The sequence below is a fragment of the Spinacia oleracea genome, chromosome 3 (assembly GCF_020520425.1).
Source record: "Spinacia oleracea cultivar Varoflay chromosome 3, BTI_SOV_V1, whole genome shotgun sequence".
NCBI lineage: Eukaryota > Viridiplantae > Streptophyta > Magnoliopsida > Caryophyllales > Amaranthaceae > Spinacia > Spinacia oleracea.
Genome location: NC_079489.1, coordinates 94,367,487 through 94,386,717, shown reverse-complemented (window position 1 = coordinate 94,386,717; position 19,231 = coordinate 94,367,487). Strand labels below are relative to the sequence as shown.

The following is a 19,231-nucleotide window of genomic DNA, read 5'->3' as shown; positions in this document are numbered from 1 at the left end:
CTTGTACACGATGCAATTCAAGGTCTTGGCCCGTCATGCAAATACTTGCAGTTTATCATGACTTCGGCGCCTGATGATATATATGATAATACTACCATCCCATTGGCGGCCTCAGTTTGGCACTCGGATTTTGATCAAGAAACATACATAACTGCGTCTGATATAGGAGAGTTCCTTCGCGGGGCGTGCTTAAACATTTCAGCGATCCAAGTCTACATATTGTAATTAAATGTTTTATTGTTGTTAATATAACTATTATTTCTTTGAAGTTTTTTCTCTTTATCGATCTTAATAGTGTAATCTTGTTTATTTTGTAGGTGTTTATTGCACGATCATGCCAAATCATTTGAAATGTCTCGGATTTCGTTCATTTGTCCCGAGATTATGTCAAGCACTAGAATCAAGGCCGACCCTGGAGCGCCAACAATGTATTTGAAAAACATTTTCCAAGCTGAAATTGAAAAGGAGAAGATGGGTAATCCTAACCTAACTAATTGGTTTTTAATCCCATATAATCAAGAGTAAGTGTGTTATATTATATAAGTTTCATATAAAATATTAATTATTATTGTTATTAAATATTTAATATATCATTTATAAATTATACAGAAATCATTGGAATTTATACGTGATGGACCTACGTAGAGGTTATGTATATATTTTCGATTCTGCTGGAGATCCACGTCGAACAGATTATGCATGGGGAATCTTGAGTTTGTAAGTTCTTTTGCTTACAAATTACATTAGTCTTTAAGAAACCTAAGCCAAAATCATATTCATGAGTACCCATGTTTCGTTAATTTTCTAGGGCATACCAAGTGTACAAGTGCAATGGTGGGCATTGTCCGAATAAAACGAGTTTTAAGTCGTGTAAACCCATTCATATAGAGGTATAACATGTTTCTTAATTAGCTTTTTGCTTTGTTTTTATTAATTATTGGCCTTGCAAGATAAAGTATTATGTTTCTTAATCAGTGTGCTCAACAAATCGGCGGAACTGAGTGTGGCTATTACGTTATGAAGTTCATGTTAGAGATAGTCACGTTACAACATGACTATGAAGGCCGGCTAGATGAGGTAATTAAGTAACTAATTGATTCGTATTCTAGACTATTAATACATTGTCATTAGTTGCTTGAATGTTAAAATGTGACATTTCATTTGCATTTAATCGATCTAATGCTCCATCAATTTTTTGTTTTTGTAAGGTCTATACTCCGAGGACTGCGCCTTATGCTAGTGAGGAAATTGATGTGGTTCGTGAGCAATGGGCGAAGTTTTTTACCACCAAGTATTTATTATTGACCTGAGGGCGCTTGATCGTGTTGGTTTAGATGTTATAGAACAATCTTTTATGTTAAAATGTATGCGTACGTTGAAATTGGAACGTAAATATATTTAAATGTATCGGTATGTGCACTTTTGGTTTTGGGATATATACAAAACTCCAGTTGTTGTTTTTATATTTGTTATACAGGTTGCGTTATTCTATTATTGTTTTGACAGGTTTCTATATTTGGTGCAAGGCACTCTAGGTATCCCTAAACAAAATTAGAATTTTCCCGCCAAAAGTGCTTTTTTGCAGCGTACATATATGTTGTACGCTGCAACAAGGGAAAAAAATTTCGCAAAAATTCAGACTTGTTGCAGCGTACAAATAAATGTACGCTGCAAAAAATTGAGTAATTCAGACTTGTTGCAGCGTACAAATAAATGTACGCTGCAAAAAGTTGAGTCTGTTGCAGCGGGCTTTTATATGTACGCTGCAACAAGTCCAAAATTTTGCCAATTTTTTGGCACTTGTTGCAGCGTACATCTAAAAGCCCGCTGCAACAAATCACTTTTTGCAGCGAACTTGTACGCTGCAACAAGTTCAGACTTGTTGCAGGCCCCCCAGTTGCAGCATACGATGTACGCTGCAACAGGGGTCTAAAAGCCCGCTGCAATAAGGGTTTTTTCTACTAGTGATTAGAGTAGTAGAGTAGAATAAACATTGTATAGGTCGATGATCTGTAGAACAACCACTGCAAAGAAAAAGTCAGGAAATAAAAATAGAGAAAGAAGGTTAATTAGAAGTGAAGAGAGCGAAAGAGATAACCTTGAGATTAGTCGGAGTGGCGGCATAAGAAGAACGGAGAGAGTGGATTAAGGCTTGAGCGTCTCTTCTTGTTGACCTCTGCCATTTCTCTCTCTCTCATTTGTTTGAAATGCAAAATCTATTAATCAAATAAACACATTAAACAGAAGACTAGTGAATTAACGAATCTGTAGAGTAGAAAATTAAAATATGTAGTTAATTTCTTTTAATTAAATCAAACAACCCACTTGTAATGGAAAGCATTGGTCATAATTCATCAAAAATCAAACAACCCACTTGTAAAAAACCCAACAATGAAGTTCTCAGCCAACATCTCCTTCACCCACACCTCATCCCAAGAATAGTAAAGCCAAAAGCACAATCTTATATACACAAAAAAAACCTAATGATATTACTAACAACATTGAACACAAATAGTACCCTGATGCAAACTCAATTAGTAATACATCTCAATTTGTTAAAGCTTGACTTCAAACAAAAATTCATAGCAGATTCATAAACTGTTAAGGGAAGGATTAGTATCACAAATTACACGAAAGCCCTATGCAAAGTCGAACTGTACAGTGACACTAACCACTCTAAATTCACCCATGTACTTTATGCATCAAGATATGAATCAATAATTTCAAACGATAGTATGCAGATGATGGCCAAAAATTCAAATAATCAATTACCAGAGAATTACATTTAACAATGCAGACCAATTTTTCTTTAAACCCAATTCTCTTCTATCCATGAAATATCTAATGATAGCAAAAAAATTCACATAATCAGTTACCAACAAAAGAGCTTCAGACAATGGCAACAAAATCAAACAACATACGTGCACAATTGCCCAAAAAATCAATAAATCTTTAAGAAAATAGGGCAGCAAATACTAGCAAAAAGAGTCGAAAATGACGAACATTATTGCCCAAAATTGACTAAAGAAAAGCCGGAAAAATCACCCAAAAAATCACAAAGAAACCCAGAAAATTAAAATCCATTGTCTTCTACCCAACAACAAATCTAACAGCAAGAAAACACATAAACCCTAAAAACAAAGGAAAAAATTATAGAGAGGAAAGAGAAAGAAAGAGAGGTATACCAGTGATCAATGACGACCATAGTAGTCTTAGAAGAAGAACCAACAGCATCTTCGTCGACGGCGGCGTCTTCGTCATCACCCGTCCCTTTCTCAGAAGTAGCATCCTCAATTTAAAGTTCAAACAATCTCAATAAAAAAAACTCAAATTCACAAACTAACATAAATTTAGAGAGGAGAGTTACGAAGTTTGGGGAGGAGATTTGAAATCTAGGAGAGATAAAGAAAGGTTGATGTCTCAACAATGGAGATCTGGAGAGAGGAAGATGAAAGAGAAAGAGAAAGAGAAAGAGAGGGGAGACAGAGAAATTGTGATGGAGAGGTTTCGTAAACCTAGCGCAGTATCCAGCTAGATTCCTAGCTGTGCGTCGCAGGTTAATGAGGTGTGACGCAAACAAGAGGTACATTTCATCGTAGATTAGCAAAACAACGACGCAGATGACAAAAAATTCTCGTATTTGGTAATTTTGCGTCATAGGCCAGTAAAACAGCGACGCAAGTCCTATTTTAAAAGTTAAATTAGTATTTTTGCGTCACACATTACAATGAGCGAGGCAATTATAGCGACGCAAATGATTGTTTTTCCACTAGTGGTTGTTTACAAGGAAAAGTGCTACTACCTATACTAAAAGAGCCACCACCGCCACTTTGTGGTCTTTTGAAGAATGAGGACCCTAAAAGTAGGGCATTTCTAGATAATATAAGACCTTATAATGGGATGTTCGCATTTACATCAATGGGTGGCAAGATAGATTCAACAGCCAATCAAGGGAGAGGACCTTACACCTTTAGATTACATGGTCAAAATTATCACAGGTTAGGAAGTTTGTTGCCAACTTCGGGATCATCTCCGAAATTTGCACAACTCTACATATATGACACAGAAAATGAGGTTTCAAATAGGAAGAATACACACAGGCCAACTACGTATTTCTAATGTTTATTTTCTAAAATTATATGTATACTGCATGATATGTGAAAAAAATTAGATTCTAACCTTTCTTTTTATTAAATTTTCCAGTAACCCTGATGATTTTGATGATGAACTTATTAATGATCTCAAGAGGATGCTTGATCGACATAACCCTATTGCTCAAGCTTTCAGAATGGCAAGGGATCGTTTTAAATCTAATGATTCTTAAAATGTCAAACTAAGACTTATTGGGAAAAGGGGAACTGATGGGAGGAAATACATGTTAGGTTATGATTCATATGACAAAACATAAATCATGCGGAAAAACCATAAAGCCAGGAAAGCATATTATTTACACATAATCATTTAGCATAGTGTAGATGCATACACTTTGTTGCGTGCCCTCCCTAGCTGCGCCCGAACCGAACAAGAACAAGTCTTTAGGACTCCAAGTGTCGTCCCTCCGTAGATAGTCCACGGCACGTCCGGATCCGCCTTAAGCTTGACCAACTAGAATCGCCCTTAAGGTTGCTTAGGAATTTGGGCTATTTAGGTGCAAATGTATGGCTGATTTTTCTTCAAAATCTTACCTTTAGAATACTTCAATTGTATCTATAAATTATGACCCTAGGCACCTATTTATAAAGGTATGGAAAAGGAACTGGAATCCTACTAGGATACGAATTAATTAAACTAGAATCCTAATAGAACTCTTATTTAATTAATTTATCCTTTTAGGATTAGGAATTTAATCATATATCGAATCCTGATAGCTTTAGGATTCGTATATGAACACAAACACACACACGCACGCACAGCAGCCCACGAGGGGCGCCATGCGTGCGCGCGCAGCCTGCTAGCACTCGCAGCCCATTGCCACGAGGCCCACACGCTGCCGCAGCCTTGGCGCGCGCTGGGCCTGCCTTGCGGTGGGCCTGGCGCAGCCTTGGCTGGTGCGTTGTGGCGCGCTGGCTTGCTGGGCGATGGCCCGGCTTCGTGCTGGGCCTTCGTCTGGCAGGTCTCGTCCGATGCTAATTCGTACGATACGCTTCCGATTAAATTCCCGATTCCGGAATTCATTTCCGATACGAACAATATTTAATATTTCCAATTCCGGAATTAATTTCCGTTTCGAACAAATATTTAATATTTCTGTTTCCGGAATTATTTTCTGATTCCGATAATATTTCCGATTCTGACAATATTTCCGTTTCCGACAATATTTCCGATTCCGGCAATATTTCCATTTCCATTAATATTTTCCGATACGTACCATGTTTCCGTTTCCGGCAACATTTACGACTTGGATAATATTTATATTTCCGATACGATCCATATTTCCGTTTCCGGTAATATCATCGTTTCCGGAGTATTCATTTCTTGCTTGTGACGATCTCAGCTCCCACTGAAACCAAGATCCGTCGATTCCGAATATCCATAGATGGAGTATTTAATGCCATTAAATACTTGATCCATTTACGTACTATTTGTGTGACCCTACGGGTTCAGTCAAGAGTAAGCTGTGGATTAATATCATTAATTCCACTTGAACTGAAGCGGCCTCTAGCTAGGCATTCAGCTCACTTGATCTCACTGAATTATTAACTTGTTAATTAATACTGAACCGCATTTATTAGACTTAATATTACATGCATACTTGGACCAAGGGCACTATTTCCTTTAGTCTCCCACTTGTCCTTAGGGACAAGTGTGCATTTACCAAATTCCTTTGTCGCTCGATGCTTGCTCTTGAACATAAGGTAAGAGTTGTCATCCTTATTATGTCCAGAGGTGTTTCTCGGTTTCAGAGTTCAATTGATCAAATAAACAGATAATCATAGCCTATGATTCATCCGAGCACGGCCATGCATTTTATAGTTTCTAGCTCTCCGAGTGGCCTTGTACAACTTTTAAGCATCTCATCCCGATTTATGGGAGGACAATCCCAATCTTGTGATCTTGAGATTAGACTTCGTTTGATAGGTGATTACCTGAGCGTTGCCTTTATAGCCTCCTTTTACGGTGCGACGGTTGGTCAACGTCAAAGCAACCAGTTCTCAAACAAGTAATCTCAAATCACTCAGGTGTTGAGGATTGAGTGTCTAATAATTTTAATGAAATTTACTTATGACAGATTTTCATCTCTTACAGTAAAGTTTCATAGGTCTGTCCGATACTAGTCTTCCCAAAGTAAGTATCTATGCAAATGATTACGACATTGCCATGTCCACATAGTTCAAGAAACAGAACTATTAGTCATCTTGCATTCCAGTCGTCTAACGTTTTCTATGCGTCCAATTTTATAGAAAACCCCGACCAGGGACCATTTTCAACTTTTGACATTCAAGTTCACTTGATAGACATTTCTTAGTCACAGGACTGGTCCTGACAGTCTATCTTGAATACATCGTCAAATTGAAGGGACTCATCATTTAATACTAAACCAAGATTAAATGGAATATGAAAATACATTTTATATATGATAAATGTTCAACCCCAATGTTTTACAACCATGGGCCTCAAACCCATCTTTAAAACAGTTCGCGGAATTCAAAGCTATGCTTGTTTTCCAGTGCCACTATGTGAGTGTTGTTTCTCAATTATTGCATAGGTTTAGTTATCATGCTTTGCCAATTTTAATATCCTTTTCATTGAATGTTCTTCGAGATATGATGATAAGATCTTTTAAGTTTGTTTATTATGTGATCTAGTCTTTCTTACTTCGATAGTGGTTCTACGCATTTTGCAATGAAGAACCATCAAGTTAACATACATGTGATCTTCCCAAGTTCAATGAAGAACTCATTAATATAAACAACTCTGTTTCATTGCTTCTTAGGCAATAATTACTTTTACTTCAACTGTATAGGTTGCTAGTGATGCTTTGTTTGGATTCGCTTATCCAAGCAGTTCATAGATATGTGGAAGACTTTCCATCAGTATCTCAGAACATAGAAATTAATATTTTAATTTCCCACGCAACAACTCATTGTCTCCAATCCATGTTGCCATTTCAAAACACGATGCTCTATAGCTCGTCCTTGCCAATGGTTAACTCCAAATGGATCTTGCTTGATCCTTTACCAGTGTTTATGCGTGTAGCATCAATATTTAGCATATCTTTATTTCCTTGAATCAAGAACTAATCCTATGTACCTTTTCAAGTACCATAAGTTTTTCTTGATTTCAATCTAGTTGATTTTCACTTAGATCAATAGAGATTGGTATATGTTCGTCATGCCTAAAGTCATATGATACGTTTTTGGCGATCCTCATATTATATCATACATGATAAATTCTTTTCCAGAATAATTCCCAATTGAATTCTATTCATGTAACTTTAGCTCATTCAATTTCAGTAGATATTGAATCCAGCTAAATTCTTTGACATATAATATAGGTGAAGAATCTAATCTAGATCCTTTGATGTTTAACTTAGTAAATGCTTATACATAGTTCAAACATTCTTTACTTAGATTTATTCATATGGGTCGAATATCTCCAATGGAGTCTTTCGTGTTTGATTTAGTAAATGCCATTACTTAATCCAAAACAATATCATAAGATCTTTGTAAATAGATCTTAATACCCAGTATGTACTAAGTTTCGCCTTGGTCCATTATTGATGAATAATTTCAAACCTAAGTCATTAGCATTTGAATGTTATTTCACAATAGAGAGATATGTGTGTGATACACATAGGACCAATTAAGTTTTTATGTACTCCCACTAAACTTCTTATATATCTATAAGAATCATGTACATTTTATGAAACTAAAATACTTATTAGCTTCACTAAAATACAATTCCAATTCCCAATTGCTTGCTTAAATCTGTACTTAGATTTCATAAGCTAGCATTCATTTCAAGCATTATTTGGATCCACAAATCCTATGACATGCCATGTACATAGTTCTCTTCCAACATTTGATTGAGGAATATGTTTTGTCATCCAATTTCCATATGTACACAATCTACACCGTGAATTTGCTTGTAACCTTTAGCAACTAATCTAGCTTTGTGTGTGAACACAATTTCATGTTTGATGGTTTTTATCCTTAAAACAAACTTGCAACCAATAGGTGTGGAACTATTCTTGCAAATCAACAAAATTTCAATTTTTGTCATCAAAACATTGAGTATGTTTTATGGCCTCTAACCATTTAAACATTTGAGTCTATATATGGCCTCTAACCATTTTAGGGAATCTAGGTTTCGTCATAGCTTTCTTACATGTCACAAACTTATTAATCTACATGATAATAGTTTGACTACAAGTTGTAGGTTTCTTTACTATCTAATAGAAGAATCTCATAGTTTCATTGACCCGAACTCTATGTTTCTTCACTATCCAATAGAAGAATATCATAGTTCCAGTGACTTTAACTCTATGCCTACTTGAGTATAGAACATCAACAAATAGAATATCAATAGCCACTTGAAAGTCCTTGGAGTATTCTGTTCTCCTTGAAGCACTTGTAAAGTCTTCTAAGAGATGTCTATTCTTTAAAAGCCACTTCTAAAGTCCTTAAAGAATACGTGTTCGGATTTTCTAAAGAACTTCGAAAAGCCTCCGGAATGTCCGTTTATGTTTGTTGTTTGCCTCGAAGACTTTTGAGGTCTATTTTTCTCCCACTTGTCATTTTGGAAACGAATCTCCAAAAGGACATCATTTCGAGCAAACAAACTTTATGTTCTCAAAAATTCGTGGTAGAAACAATACCCTTGTGTCTCATTTGAATAAATCACAATAAAACATATGTCTATACTTGGGCCTTAGTTTGTTGAATAACAAACACTAAGCTCCCACTGAGTTTAGGAACTCCGTAGATATATTATGAAAAGATATTCTGAAATTACTTTTCAATAGCTTTGACGAATTTGGTTTCGTTTGGTGGTAGTTGAGCATTTTGTTTTAGAAATTATAAGAGAAGTCTTTATGATCCATCATTGATCGAATCAAGTACTAATCGACTTCGATCATTTCAACTTAGATATGCCATATCTTATGGAGCTAGATTGTGAATTTTACTACACACAATCATTGATGATCATTCTTGACTCAAGTAATCATCAACATGATCTAACCTAGATCTTTATGATTTCTTGCCAAGTGGATTTTATACTTCTGAATATTTGAACTAGCCAAACAGATTCAAACTTATATCACTTTGAGTAAATAAACCTATATTCACTCAAATCTGTGTGAAATAATGAAGTCATAAAATCTTTCTTTAGCTTTGAACTCTATTGTCTAGGTGTTCTAACAATAGTTCATATCTTTTGTTACTTTCAACAAGTAAGACTAGCTCGTCTTGAATGATCTAGAAATCAACCAACTTTCAAAAGTCCATCAAAATAGAGCTTTTGAATGTTAACTTGTTGATATGGTCTAAGCAACAATGCCAAAGATTAGTGGAACTCAAATCAAGAGATTGATTTGAACCTAGTGAAGTTTTTATTGTTAAAGAGTTATTTGTTTTAATCATGCATATTGACTCAACCCGTAAATGACCATTTCATTCAAATAAACAAACAAACATTGTTTTTGTTTTTCTTGAATGTGAGTCTTTCTATGTTTGAAAACAGAAATTTAGGTATGCTGATTATGGAACAAAATAGCCATTAAGCTCCAGCTTTTGAAAGGACTTAAAACAAACTAGATGACCCTACAACTAATGTAGCATTGACATGCTTCATTTCCCACTTGTAGGCCATTAGTGTAGCCTAGCTTCCATTGTTTGAGTTATTACCGAAGTAAGACCCTCAAGCGGTATATGATACCAAGGAAGTTTGATTGCTAGGTCACTTCTCTTTAATCATAAACTTATAGGTAGAAACGGAATCGTAAATTCCTTTCATTTGTTCCTTGTTTTCCTATTTCTTGTACCCTTCTTATAATCTTAAGAATTGAATTCTTTAGTGTTGACTTTTATACTTTGTTAGACATGTCCAATGTCACTCCAACAAGGTTCTTACCATTTAATTTATGTTGAATATTTTGTTTCAACTAGATGATCTTACTAGAAGCTTCTAAAGTTCTCTAAGCATCGATCTATTCGAATGTCTAGGGACTAGACTCATTCGAGAATTAAATGGACAAAGATATTAGGTTGTTAACCATTGGTAAGGCTGAGCGTTTAAACTCAATGCTTTATGATCTCAAAACTACAATGTATTTTGAATTCACAAGCACCAATTGATTTGTCATTCAATTTTGATACTCGAAAACAACCATAAAAGTCGCTATAAGAAACGTACATTTTAAATTGCTCACTTTCTCTCTTTTCCGTGAATCGTTCTTGGATTTACTACCAATCGAGGAAATTTACTGTTACCTTTCTAAAAGGATTTACTGCAGTGCAAGATATTTAATTATAAACAATAATTAAAACATACATTGAAGCATGCAAAGTCTAAACATTTATCATGAGTAATAACTTGAAAATTAAAGCAATCATGCAATTTGAACAAGTCATTAGCATTTTATTCGAATTTATTGTTGCGGCAGGTGTGAATAAAATGATTCCAAGACCCTAAAACCATTGAAGAATTAAGCACATTATGTATTTTGACTCAATTCTAAAACATTTTAGGTAAGCAAAAGCCTTTTGCTAATAGTCTAGAAACTACTCTTGGTTGATAGGTACGTCTAAGAACTTATTAGGTAAACCTATCGATTTTGCCACGACATAAAAGGACTCCTTACTTATATCGTTGAGTTTCACCACAACTAACATGTACTCACAATTATTTGTGTACCTTACCCCTTTAGTATCGATAAGTAACACCTCGCTATGGCGGAAAACTATTACTAAGATCGATGAAGAAAGGATATCCAAGTAAGTGTTATTTTGGCATGGCACCTTTTAACTCAATTTTTAAGTTTGGAACTTAAGGCTCTTACTATGTTGGTTAGATTTTAAGTGAACTAAAATCCTTAATCATGCAACATAATCAAGCCACAATCTCATGCATAATTAAGACATATTTAAAGCAATAAATAACTTAAAGCATGCATAAGATAAATGTGATCTAGTATGGCCCGACTTCATCTTGAAGCTTCAACTTCAAAGTCCGTCTTGAAAATGGTAACTTTGTCTTGAATTTCACCGTGGGAGGCGCCATTTTCTTCAAATAGGATAAGCTATAATTAAACTAATTACAACTATTTGATGGTACGCAGACCATATTTAAATTGAAAAACAAATTTGGTGCATTAGACCAATTACATTCAAGTTAATGGTATGCATACCATATTTTCTATCCTATTTGGGCCATACTAGTCACTCCATAACCTGCAAAACAGTACTTATACAATATATACCATTCACCCATTCATTATCATGAATGGCCCACATAGCTGGTTAGTAAAACACGTTATGCATCACATAAATATTTGCAGCAATTAATTAAGGGCACCAAAAATCTACCAATTAGTCAGTCCATATTAATTCTAATCAAGTTGTTTAACCTTAAAGGATTTGTAGACCTAATCAAGAGCTTATGACTAAAAATGCTCCCACTTAAACCAATAAATTCATATGCTTTACTAATTTTAAACATAAAAATGTATTTCTAGTCTAACCGGAAACATACAAATTTAATTAAAATTTAAAGCTCATATAAATTTATAATCCAATCCATTAATTTAATTTATTTCAGTTGAACTAAACGAATTTAAATTAATTCAAGATTTAATTTTAGTAAAATAATTAGTATAAATAAAATTTATAATAATTATAATATTCAAAATTAAAATCCAAGAAAACAATTTAAATTACGAATTTTAAAATTAATTAAAATCGTTTCCGAACTGAAAATTTAAAATTTAAATTCAAAGCGCATCAATCGGGTCAAGACGAGGCCATGGGCTTGCGCCCATGCCCCGTCGTGTCCACGAGGCAGCATCGCCCCTCACGAGTGATCGCACAGCAAGGCACGAGCAGCTGCCACGCGTAAACGCAGCAAGCCGAGCCACGCTTGCGCGCAGCATCGCTCGCTGCTTCGTAGCGCAGCAGTTGCTTGGCGAGGCTGGGCGAGGCAGCGCTCGTGCTGCGAGGCACCCCTCGCTGCCGGCGCGCGCGCGCCTGCCATGCTCGCTCGCCTTGCTCCTTCGCCCACCCGCCCATGCATCATCGCAGCACTCGACGCAAGGCAGGGTTGTTGCCTTGTGCTCGCGTGCTACTCGTTTTGCTCGCTGCATTCGTACCGCATGGGCGACGAGCTCCCTTGCTCGTCGTCGCTTGCCCGCACTATACAACACCCCTTAAGGGTAACACGCAGCGTCCATTGCTTTGTGCGTGCAAATTTTATGAGCGAATTTCATAAAATTTAAAACTTTTATTTCCAAAATTAATGACAAATTAATAAATCATATTAATTTTATAATTTTAGGGCGAAAAATCGAAAATTTATTAATTAATTGATTTCCGATTAACATGGATTCAAATCTAGGTCATAAAAATTAAAATTTTAACATAAAATAACAATTTTTATGGTGGTTTTTAATCATTGGTACCTAATTAAATTATTAATTAATTATGAAAATTAAATTAATTCTAAATTATTCAAATTTCAATAAATTAATCATAATTACAAATTAGGTTGTATAATTAACAAGGCTAGGCATTCAAACTTGTTAAACATATACTGTAGGTCAATCAAAAATTCAAGATTTATCAACAAGAATCGCAAATATTTAATTTAACATCTTAAATTTACAAACTTTTGCGTTCGAAAAACTAAAACCTTCGAAAGGTCATGGTTAGGCTTCAAATTTGGGAATTACGGGTTTCGGCGAAAAATACTTGTTTTGCCAAAATTTTAGAATGCTTTTTACATGCGGAATTGACACAAAAATCACTCGATTTGGATGAGTAACGAAGAAACTGCCGAAAAACTGCGTACATATAATTAAATAAACGCAATTTGCAATTAATTAACAATTACGAAAATTAATCACCCCTCTTAATTCCTTGCAAATTTGTAAAATTTAACCATGTTTATGCAATTTAGATTATGAAAATAATAAGAGGCTCGTGATACCACTGTTAGGTTATGATTCATATGACAAAACATAAATCATGCGGAAAAACCATAAAGCCAGGAAAGCATATTATTTACACATAATCATTTAGCATAGTGTAGATGCATACACTTTGTTGCGTGCCCTCCCTAGCTGCGCCCGAACCGAACAAAAACAAGTCTTTAGGACTCCAAGTGTCGTCCCTCCGTAGATAGTCCACAGCACGTCCGGATCCGCCTTAAGCTTGACCAACTAGAATCGCCCTTAAGGTTGCTTAGGAATTTCGGCTATTTAGGTGCAAGTGTATGGTTGATTTTTCTTCAAAATCTTACCTTTAGAATACTTCAATTGTATCTATAAATTATGACCCTAGGCACCTATTTATAGAGGTATGGAAAAGGAACTGGAATCCTACTAGGATACGATTTAATTAAACTAGAATCCTAGTAGAACTCTTATTTAATTAATTTATCCTTTTAGGATTACGAATTTAATCATATATCGAATCCTGATAGCTTTAGGATTCGTATATGAACACACACACACGCACGCACAGCAGCCCACGAGGGGCGCCATGCGTGCGCGCGCAGCCCGCGAGCACTCGCAGCCCATTGCCACGAGGCCCACACGCTGCCGCAGCCTTGGCGCGCGCTGGGCCTGCCTTGCGGTGGGCCTGGCGCAACCTTGGCTGGTGCGTTGTGGCGCGCTGGCTTACTGGGCGATGGCCCGACTTCGTGCTGGGCCTTCGTCTGGCAGGCCTCATCCGATGCTAATTCGTACGATACGCTTCCGATTAAATTCCCGATTCCGGAATTCATTTCCGATACGAAAAATATTTAATATTTCCGATTCCGGAATTAATTTCCGTTTCGAACAAATATTTAATATTTCCGTTTCCGGAATTATTTTCTAATTCCGATAATATTTCCGATTCTGACAATATTTCCGTTTCCGACAATATTTCCGATTCCGGCAATATTTCCATTTCCATTAATATTTTCCGATACGTACCATGTTTCCGTTTCCGGCAACATTTACGACTTGGATAATATTTATATTTCCGATACGATCCATATTTCCGTTTCCGGTAATATCATCGTTTCCGGAGTATTCATTTCTTCCTTGTGACGATCTCAGCTCCCACTGAAACCAAGATCCGTCGATTCCGAATATACATAGATGGAGTATTTAATGCCATTAAATACTTGATCCGTTTACGTACTATTTGTGTGACCCTACGGGTTCAGTCAAGAGTAAGCTGTGGATTAATGTCATTAATTCCACTTGAACTAAAGCGGCCTCTAGCTAGGCATTCAGCTCACTTGATCTCACTGAATTATTAACTTGTTAATTAATACTGAACCGCATTTATTAGACTTAATATTATATGCATACTTAGACCAATGGCACTATTTCCTTCAATACAATCTCCCAAGTGCATCTGAAGTGGCAACGCTTATTGTTGGTGATGTAGGAAGCTCAGGGGATATAGATATTATTGTTGAAAAACAATCTGAGCTACACCCATCATACCTTGCTATGCAATACCCATTGTTATTTCCATATGGTGAGGATGGTTTTAGGGTTGATATTCCAACAAGGGACACTAATGGAGCTTCTTCTAGAAAAAGGGGTAGAGTAAGTATTAGAGAGTATTTTGCATTCCGCATTCAAGACAGACTCAATGAAGCTGCCACATTATTATCGTCGAAAAAGTTATTTCAACAATTTTTGGTTGATGTTTATACAATGATCGAGGCAGAGAGACTTTGTTTTGTTCGAACAAATCAGAAAAAGCTAAGAGCGGAATTGTATAAGAATCTCGCAGATGCAGTTATGAGAGGAGACACAGATCCTTCCACTACGGGGAAGAGAATAGTCTTACCTTCATCATTTACAGGCGGACCACGTTATATGATGCAAAACTATTAAGATGCCATGGCTATATGCAAGTGGTATGGATATCCGGATTTATTTATCACTTTTACTTGTAATCCAAAGTGGCCTGAAATCACAAGATTTGTTGAAAAGAGAGGTCTAAGGCCAGAGGATAGACCAGATATCGTTTGTAGAGTTTTTAAAATGAAGCTAGATCGACTAATAAGTTATCTCAAGGAACAAAAGATATTCCCCTTCAGAGTTAACGCATGTAGGTCCATTTAAATATTCTCCTTACTGTCCTCTTATTCTCTGATATGTCCTCTTATTCTTTAATATGTTTGAATCTTTTAATTCTTGCATGAAATATACCTTTCGTTTTTTTATTTTTAAATCACTCCACTAAATTATTTGTTTGCAGTGGTCTACACAGCGGAGTTCCAAAAGCGTGGATTGCCTCATGCTCACATTCTTCTTATTTTGCATCCTGAAGACAAAATTTCTAACGGTGAAGAAATTGATAAAATCATTCACGCCGAAATTCCTGATGCAACAACTAATCCTGAGTTGCATAAACTTGTGGGAGATTGCATGATGCATGGCCCGTGCGGTGAATTAAATAAAAGCTCGCCATGTATGAAAATGAGGAAGTGTTCAAAACATTTCCCTAAGGAATATTTAAAAGAAACAAGTGTTGATAATGAAGGGTATCCTAAATATAGAAGACGGGATAATGGAAGGTTTATCGAAAAGAATGGAGTAAAGCTAGACAATAGATTTGTTGTTCCATATAATCCTGCATTACTCTTAAAATATGGCGCCCATATCAACATTGAATGGTGCAATCAACACAGGTCGATTAAGTACTTATTTAAATATATAAATAAGGGAAACGATCGAACCACTGCTGCCATGTCCAAAGGGTCTGAAGAGAATCCGGATAATATAGATGAAATTCAAGCATACTATGATTGCAGGTATGTTTATATTTGTATACATGTACTTATGTAAATTGGTGGTTGCAGTGCATAATTACTAAAATTCATGTGGTTCAATTATATCTTTTATTCCACTTTACAATATTTACGCAGGTATATTTCGCCATGTGAGGAAGTATGGAGAATTTTTGGGTTTGACTTGCAATATAGAACTCCATCTGTTCAAAGATTGACTTTTCATCTTCCCGGTTAGCAAAATGTTGTGTTTAAAGATGATGATTACATAGATGCAGTCTTGAATAAGCCTAACGTTGAGAAATCTCAATTCTTGGCATGGATGGAGTTTAACAAGACAAGTGCAAAAGCTAGAAAAACTTATGTCGAGTTTCCAACACAATTTGTGTGGAAAGAAGGTAAATGGCAAGATAGACAACTTTTTTTTTCTATTGGAAGAATCTATCATGTGCCCCCAAGTTGCGGTGAAAAATACTATTTGAGAATTTTATTGAATCATGTCAAAGGTCCAACATGTTACGAAGATATTATAACGGTAAATGGTGTTGTATACCCTTCTTTTAAGGAAGCTTGCTACGCAAGAGGATTGTTGGATGATGACAAAGAGTACATTGATGGCATCACCGAAGCAAGTTTTTGGGGTAGTGCACACTATTTAAGAAATCTTTTTGCGATATTATTGTTGTCAGATAGTTTATCAAGGCCAGAATTTGTATGGAATGCGACATGGCACTTACTATCGGACGATATTCTTCACAGACAAAGGCGGACAATTCAGATTGACGGTAACTAAAAATTCTAATGTATATATTATTTTATTTATCTGAAGTTATAGAATACATAGCACCCGTTTTAGTAGAAACTAAAAAAAGTATAATTAGATAAAATAAATACTATTTTACCAAAGAAAATATATTATATACAAATCTAGCTTATAAAGAGTATGGTCACGTAACATAAATACTATTTTAATTATTAAGACACAAGTCTTATTTGTATACTACTATTTTTGTATTAATCTGTATACTATGTTTATATAAAATACAAATAATACATATAATAAGACCATCAAATATCTATATAGAATTTTTATATACTATTTTTGACTTTTTTTTGTAAACCATCTATATACTATTTTTGTCTTAATATGTATACTTTACACTTTGTGCAGACTTGGAGTTATCAGATGACCAACTAAAGAATTACACTCTATCTGAAATCGAATTTTTTTTGAGAAGTAATGGCAACACACTTAGAAATTTTCCGATGATACCGTTTCCAGATGATATGATCATGTCATGATCATGTCAGAGGGGAGAAACAAGTTGATCCAAGATGAATTGCAATATGATAAAGCAGCATTACATCAAGAGCATGAAAAGCTTTTCTCAAGTCTCACCGATGAACAAAAAGAAGTGTACAACAAAATCATGGGTGCGGTGGAAAGATGTGAAGGGGGTGTTTTTTTCATATATGGATATGGAGGCACAGGAAAAAATTTTATTTGGAGAACTCTTTGTGCTGCTATAAGGTCTAAAGGAGAAATTGTGCTACCCGTTGCTTCAAGTGGAATTGCATCACTTCTCCTTCCGAGAGGGAGAACGGCCCATTCTAGGTTTAAAATTCCTTTGAGTGTAACAGAAGACTCAACATGTAATATAAAACCGGGCAGTGATTTGGCTGAGCTTTTAATGAAGACAAGTCTTATCATTTGGGATGAAGCTCCTATGATTAATAAGTTCTGCTTTGAAGCTCTAGACAGAAGCTTAAGGGATGTTCTAAGACCCTCAGATAAACCCTTTGGGGGTAAGGTAATCGTCTTTGGAGGAGATTTCCGACAAATCCTTCCGGTTATTCCGAAGGGAAGTAGACAAGATATTGTTTTTTCCACAATCAACTCATCTTATCTGTGGAACTTTTGTGAGGTCTTAAAGTTGACAAGAAACATGAGGCTTCAAGTTGGACAATCAGATTCAAACAATAATGAAATAAGAGAATTTTCAGAGTGGATATTGAAAATTGGAGATGGTAAGGTCGGAGAGCCAAATGATGGTGAAGGTACCATAGAAATTCATGATGACAACCTGATAAAGGAAGCAATCAATCCAGTGAAAGCTATTGTAGATAGTACTTATCCATCTATTCTTCAGAATTTATGGGATCCAAAGTACTTTCAGGAAAGAGCAACTCTTGCCCCGAATCATGATAATGTAGAAGCTATAAATGATTACTTGCTATCCTTAATGCCAGGAGAAGAGAAAGAGTACCTAAGTTCTGACACCGTTGATCAGGCAGACGCAATTATGGGAATGGAAGACATGTATCCAGTTGAGTTCCTTAATTCCATTAGATGTTCTGGCTTACCTAATCATCGGATAAGATTGAAAGTTGGTGTTCCTGTTATGCTTCTCAGAAATATTAATCAGTCATCTAGCTTATGCAATGGTACCAGGTTGGTGATAACTCAGCTAGGAAACTATATTGTTGAAGCTAAAATCATTTCAGGTAGTAACATTGGACATAAAGTATTCATACCAAGAATGGTCTTGAGTCCATCGGATACTGACAACAATTTGCCGATCAAGTTTCAACGAAGGCAATTTCCGTAGGTAGTTTGTTTCTCTATGACAATAAATAAAAGCCAAGGACAATCGCTTTCACATGTTGGTTTGTATCTACCTAAGCCCGTTTTTAGCCATGGACAACTTTATGTTGCAATCTCGCGAGTTACAAGCAAGAAAGGTTTGAAGGTTCTAATATGTGACAAGGACAATCAGGTTTATAATACTACAAACAACGTAGTATACAAAGAAGTCTTTCAAAATTTACCATGACAAGGTATTGCTTCATTCATAATTATGTTTACGGTTGTTTCATTCTCTGCTAAATATATTGATACGACCATAATATCACAAATATTTACATTTATGTTCACATGTGTAGTGCATTACTCAATGGCTTGAATCAAATGAAGTATCTTTTCTTGCAATTACAAGAAGTCAAGAACGTTCCCAAAGGAGTGATAACAATGGATAACTCTTTATTTTTTATTTTTTTTGGTTATGAAAGTGGGTTGTTCTAATATTATGTTTTGTTAAAGACCATGACATTTTTATTTTTGACAGTTTCTTTTACCATTGCGATAAAGATAATAGATTGCAAGACTTAAAATTATCTAGCAAATTTAGCATTCATTGTCTTATTTACTAAATTATTGTCTATTGCTTTTTACGATACATACAAACTGATAAACATAAATAGGTACTACATTGATATA

At 35.5% G+C, this 19,231-nt stretch overlaps 1 pseudogene; it reads left to right on the top strand.

Moving 5' to 3' along the window:
• Window positions 1-3,415: 3,415 nt before the first annotated feature.
• Window positions 3,416-18,788, top strand: LOC110776191 (uncharacterized; annotated as a pseudogene).
• The last annotated feature ends 443 nt before the right edge of the window (window positions 18,789-19,231 follow it).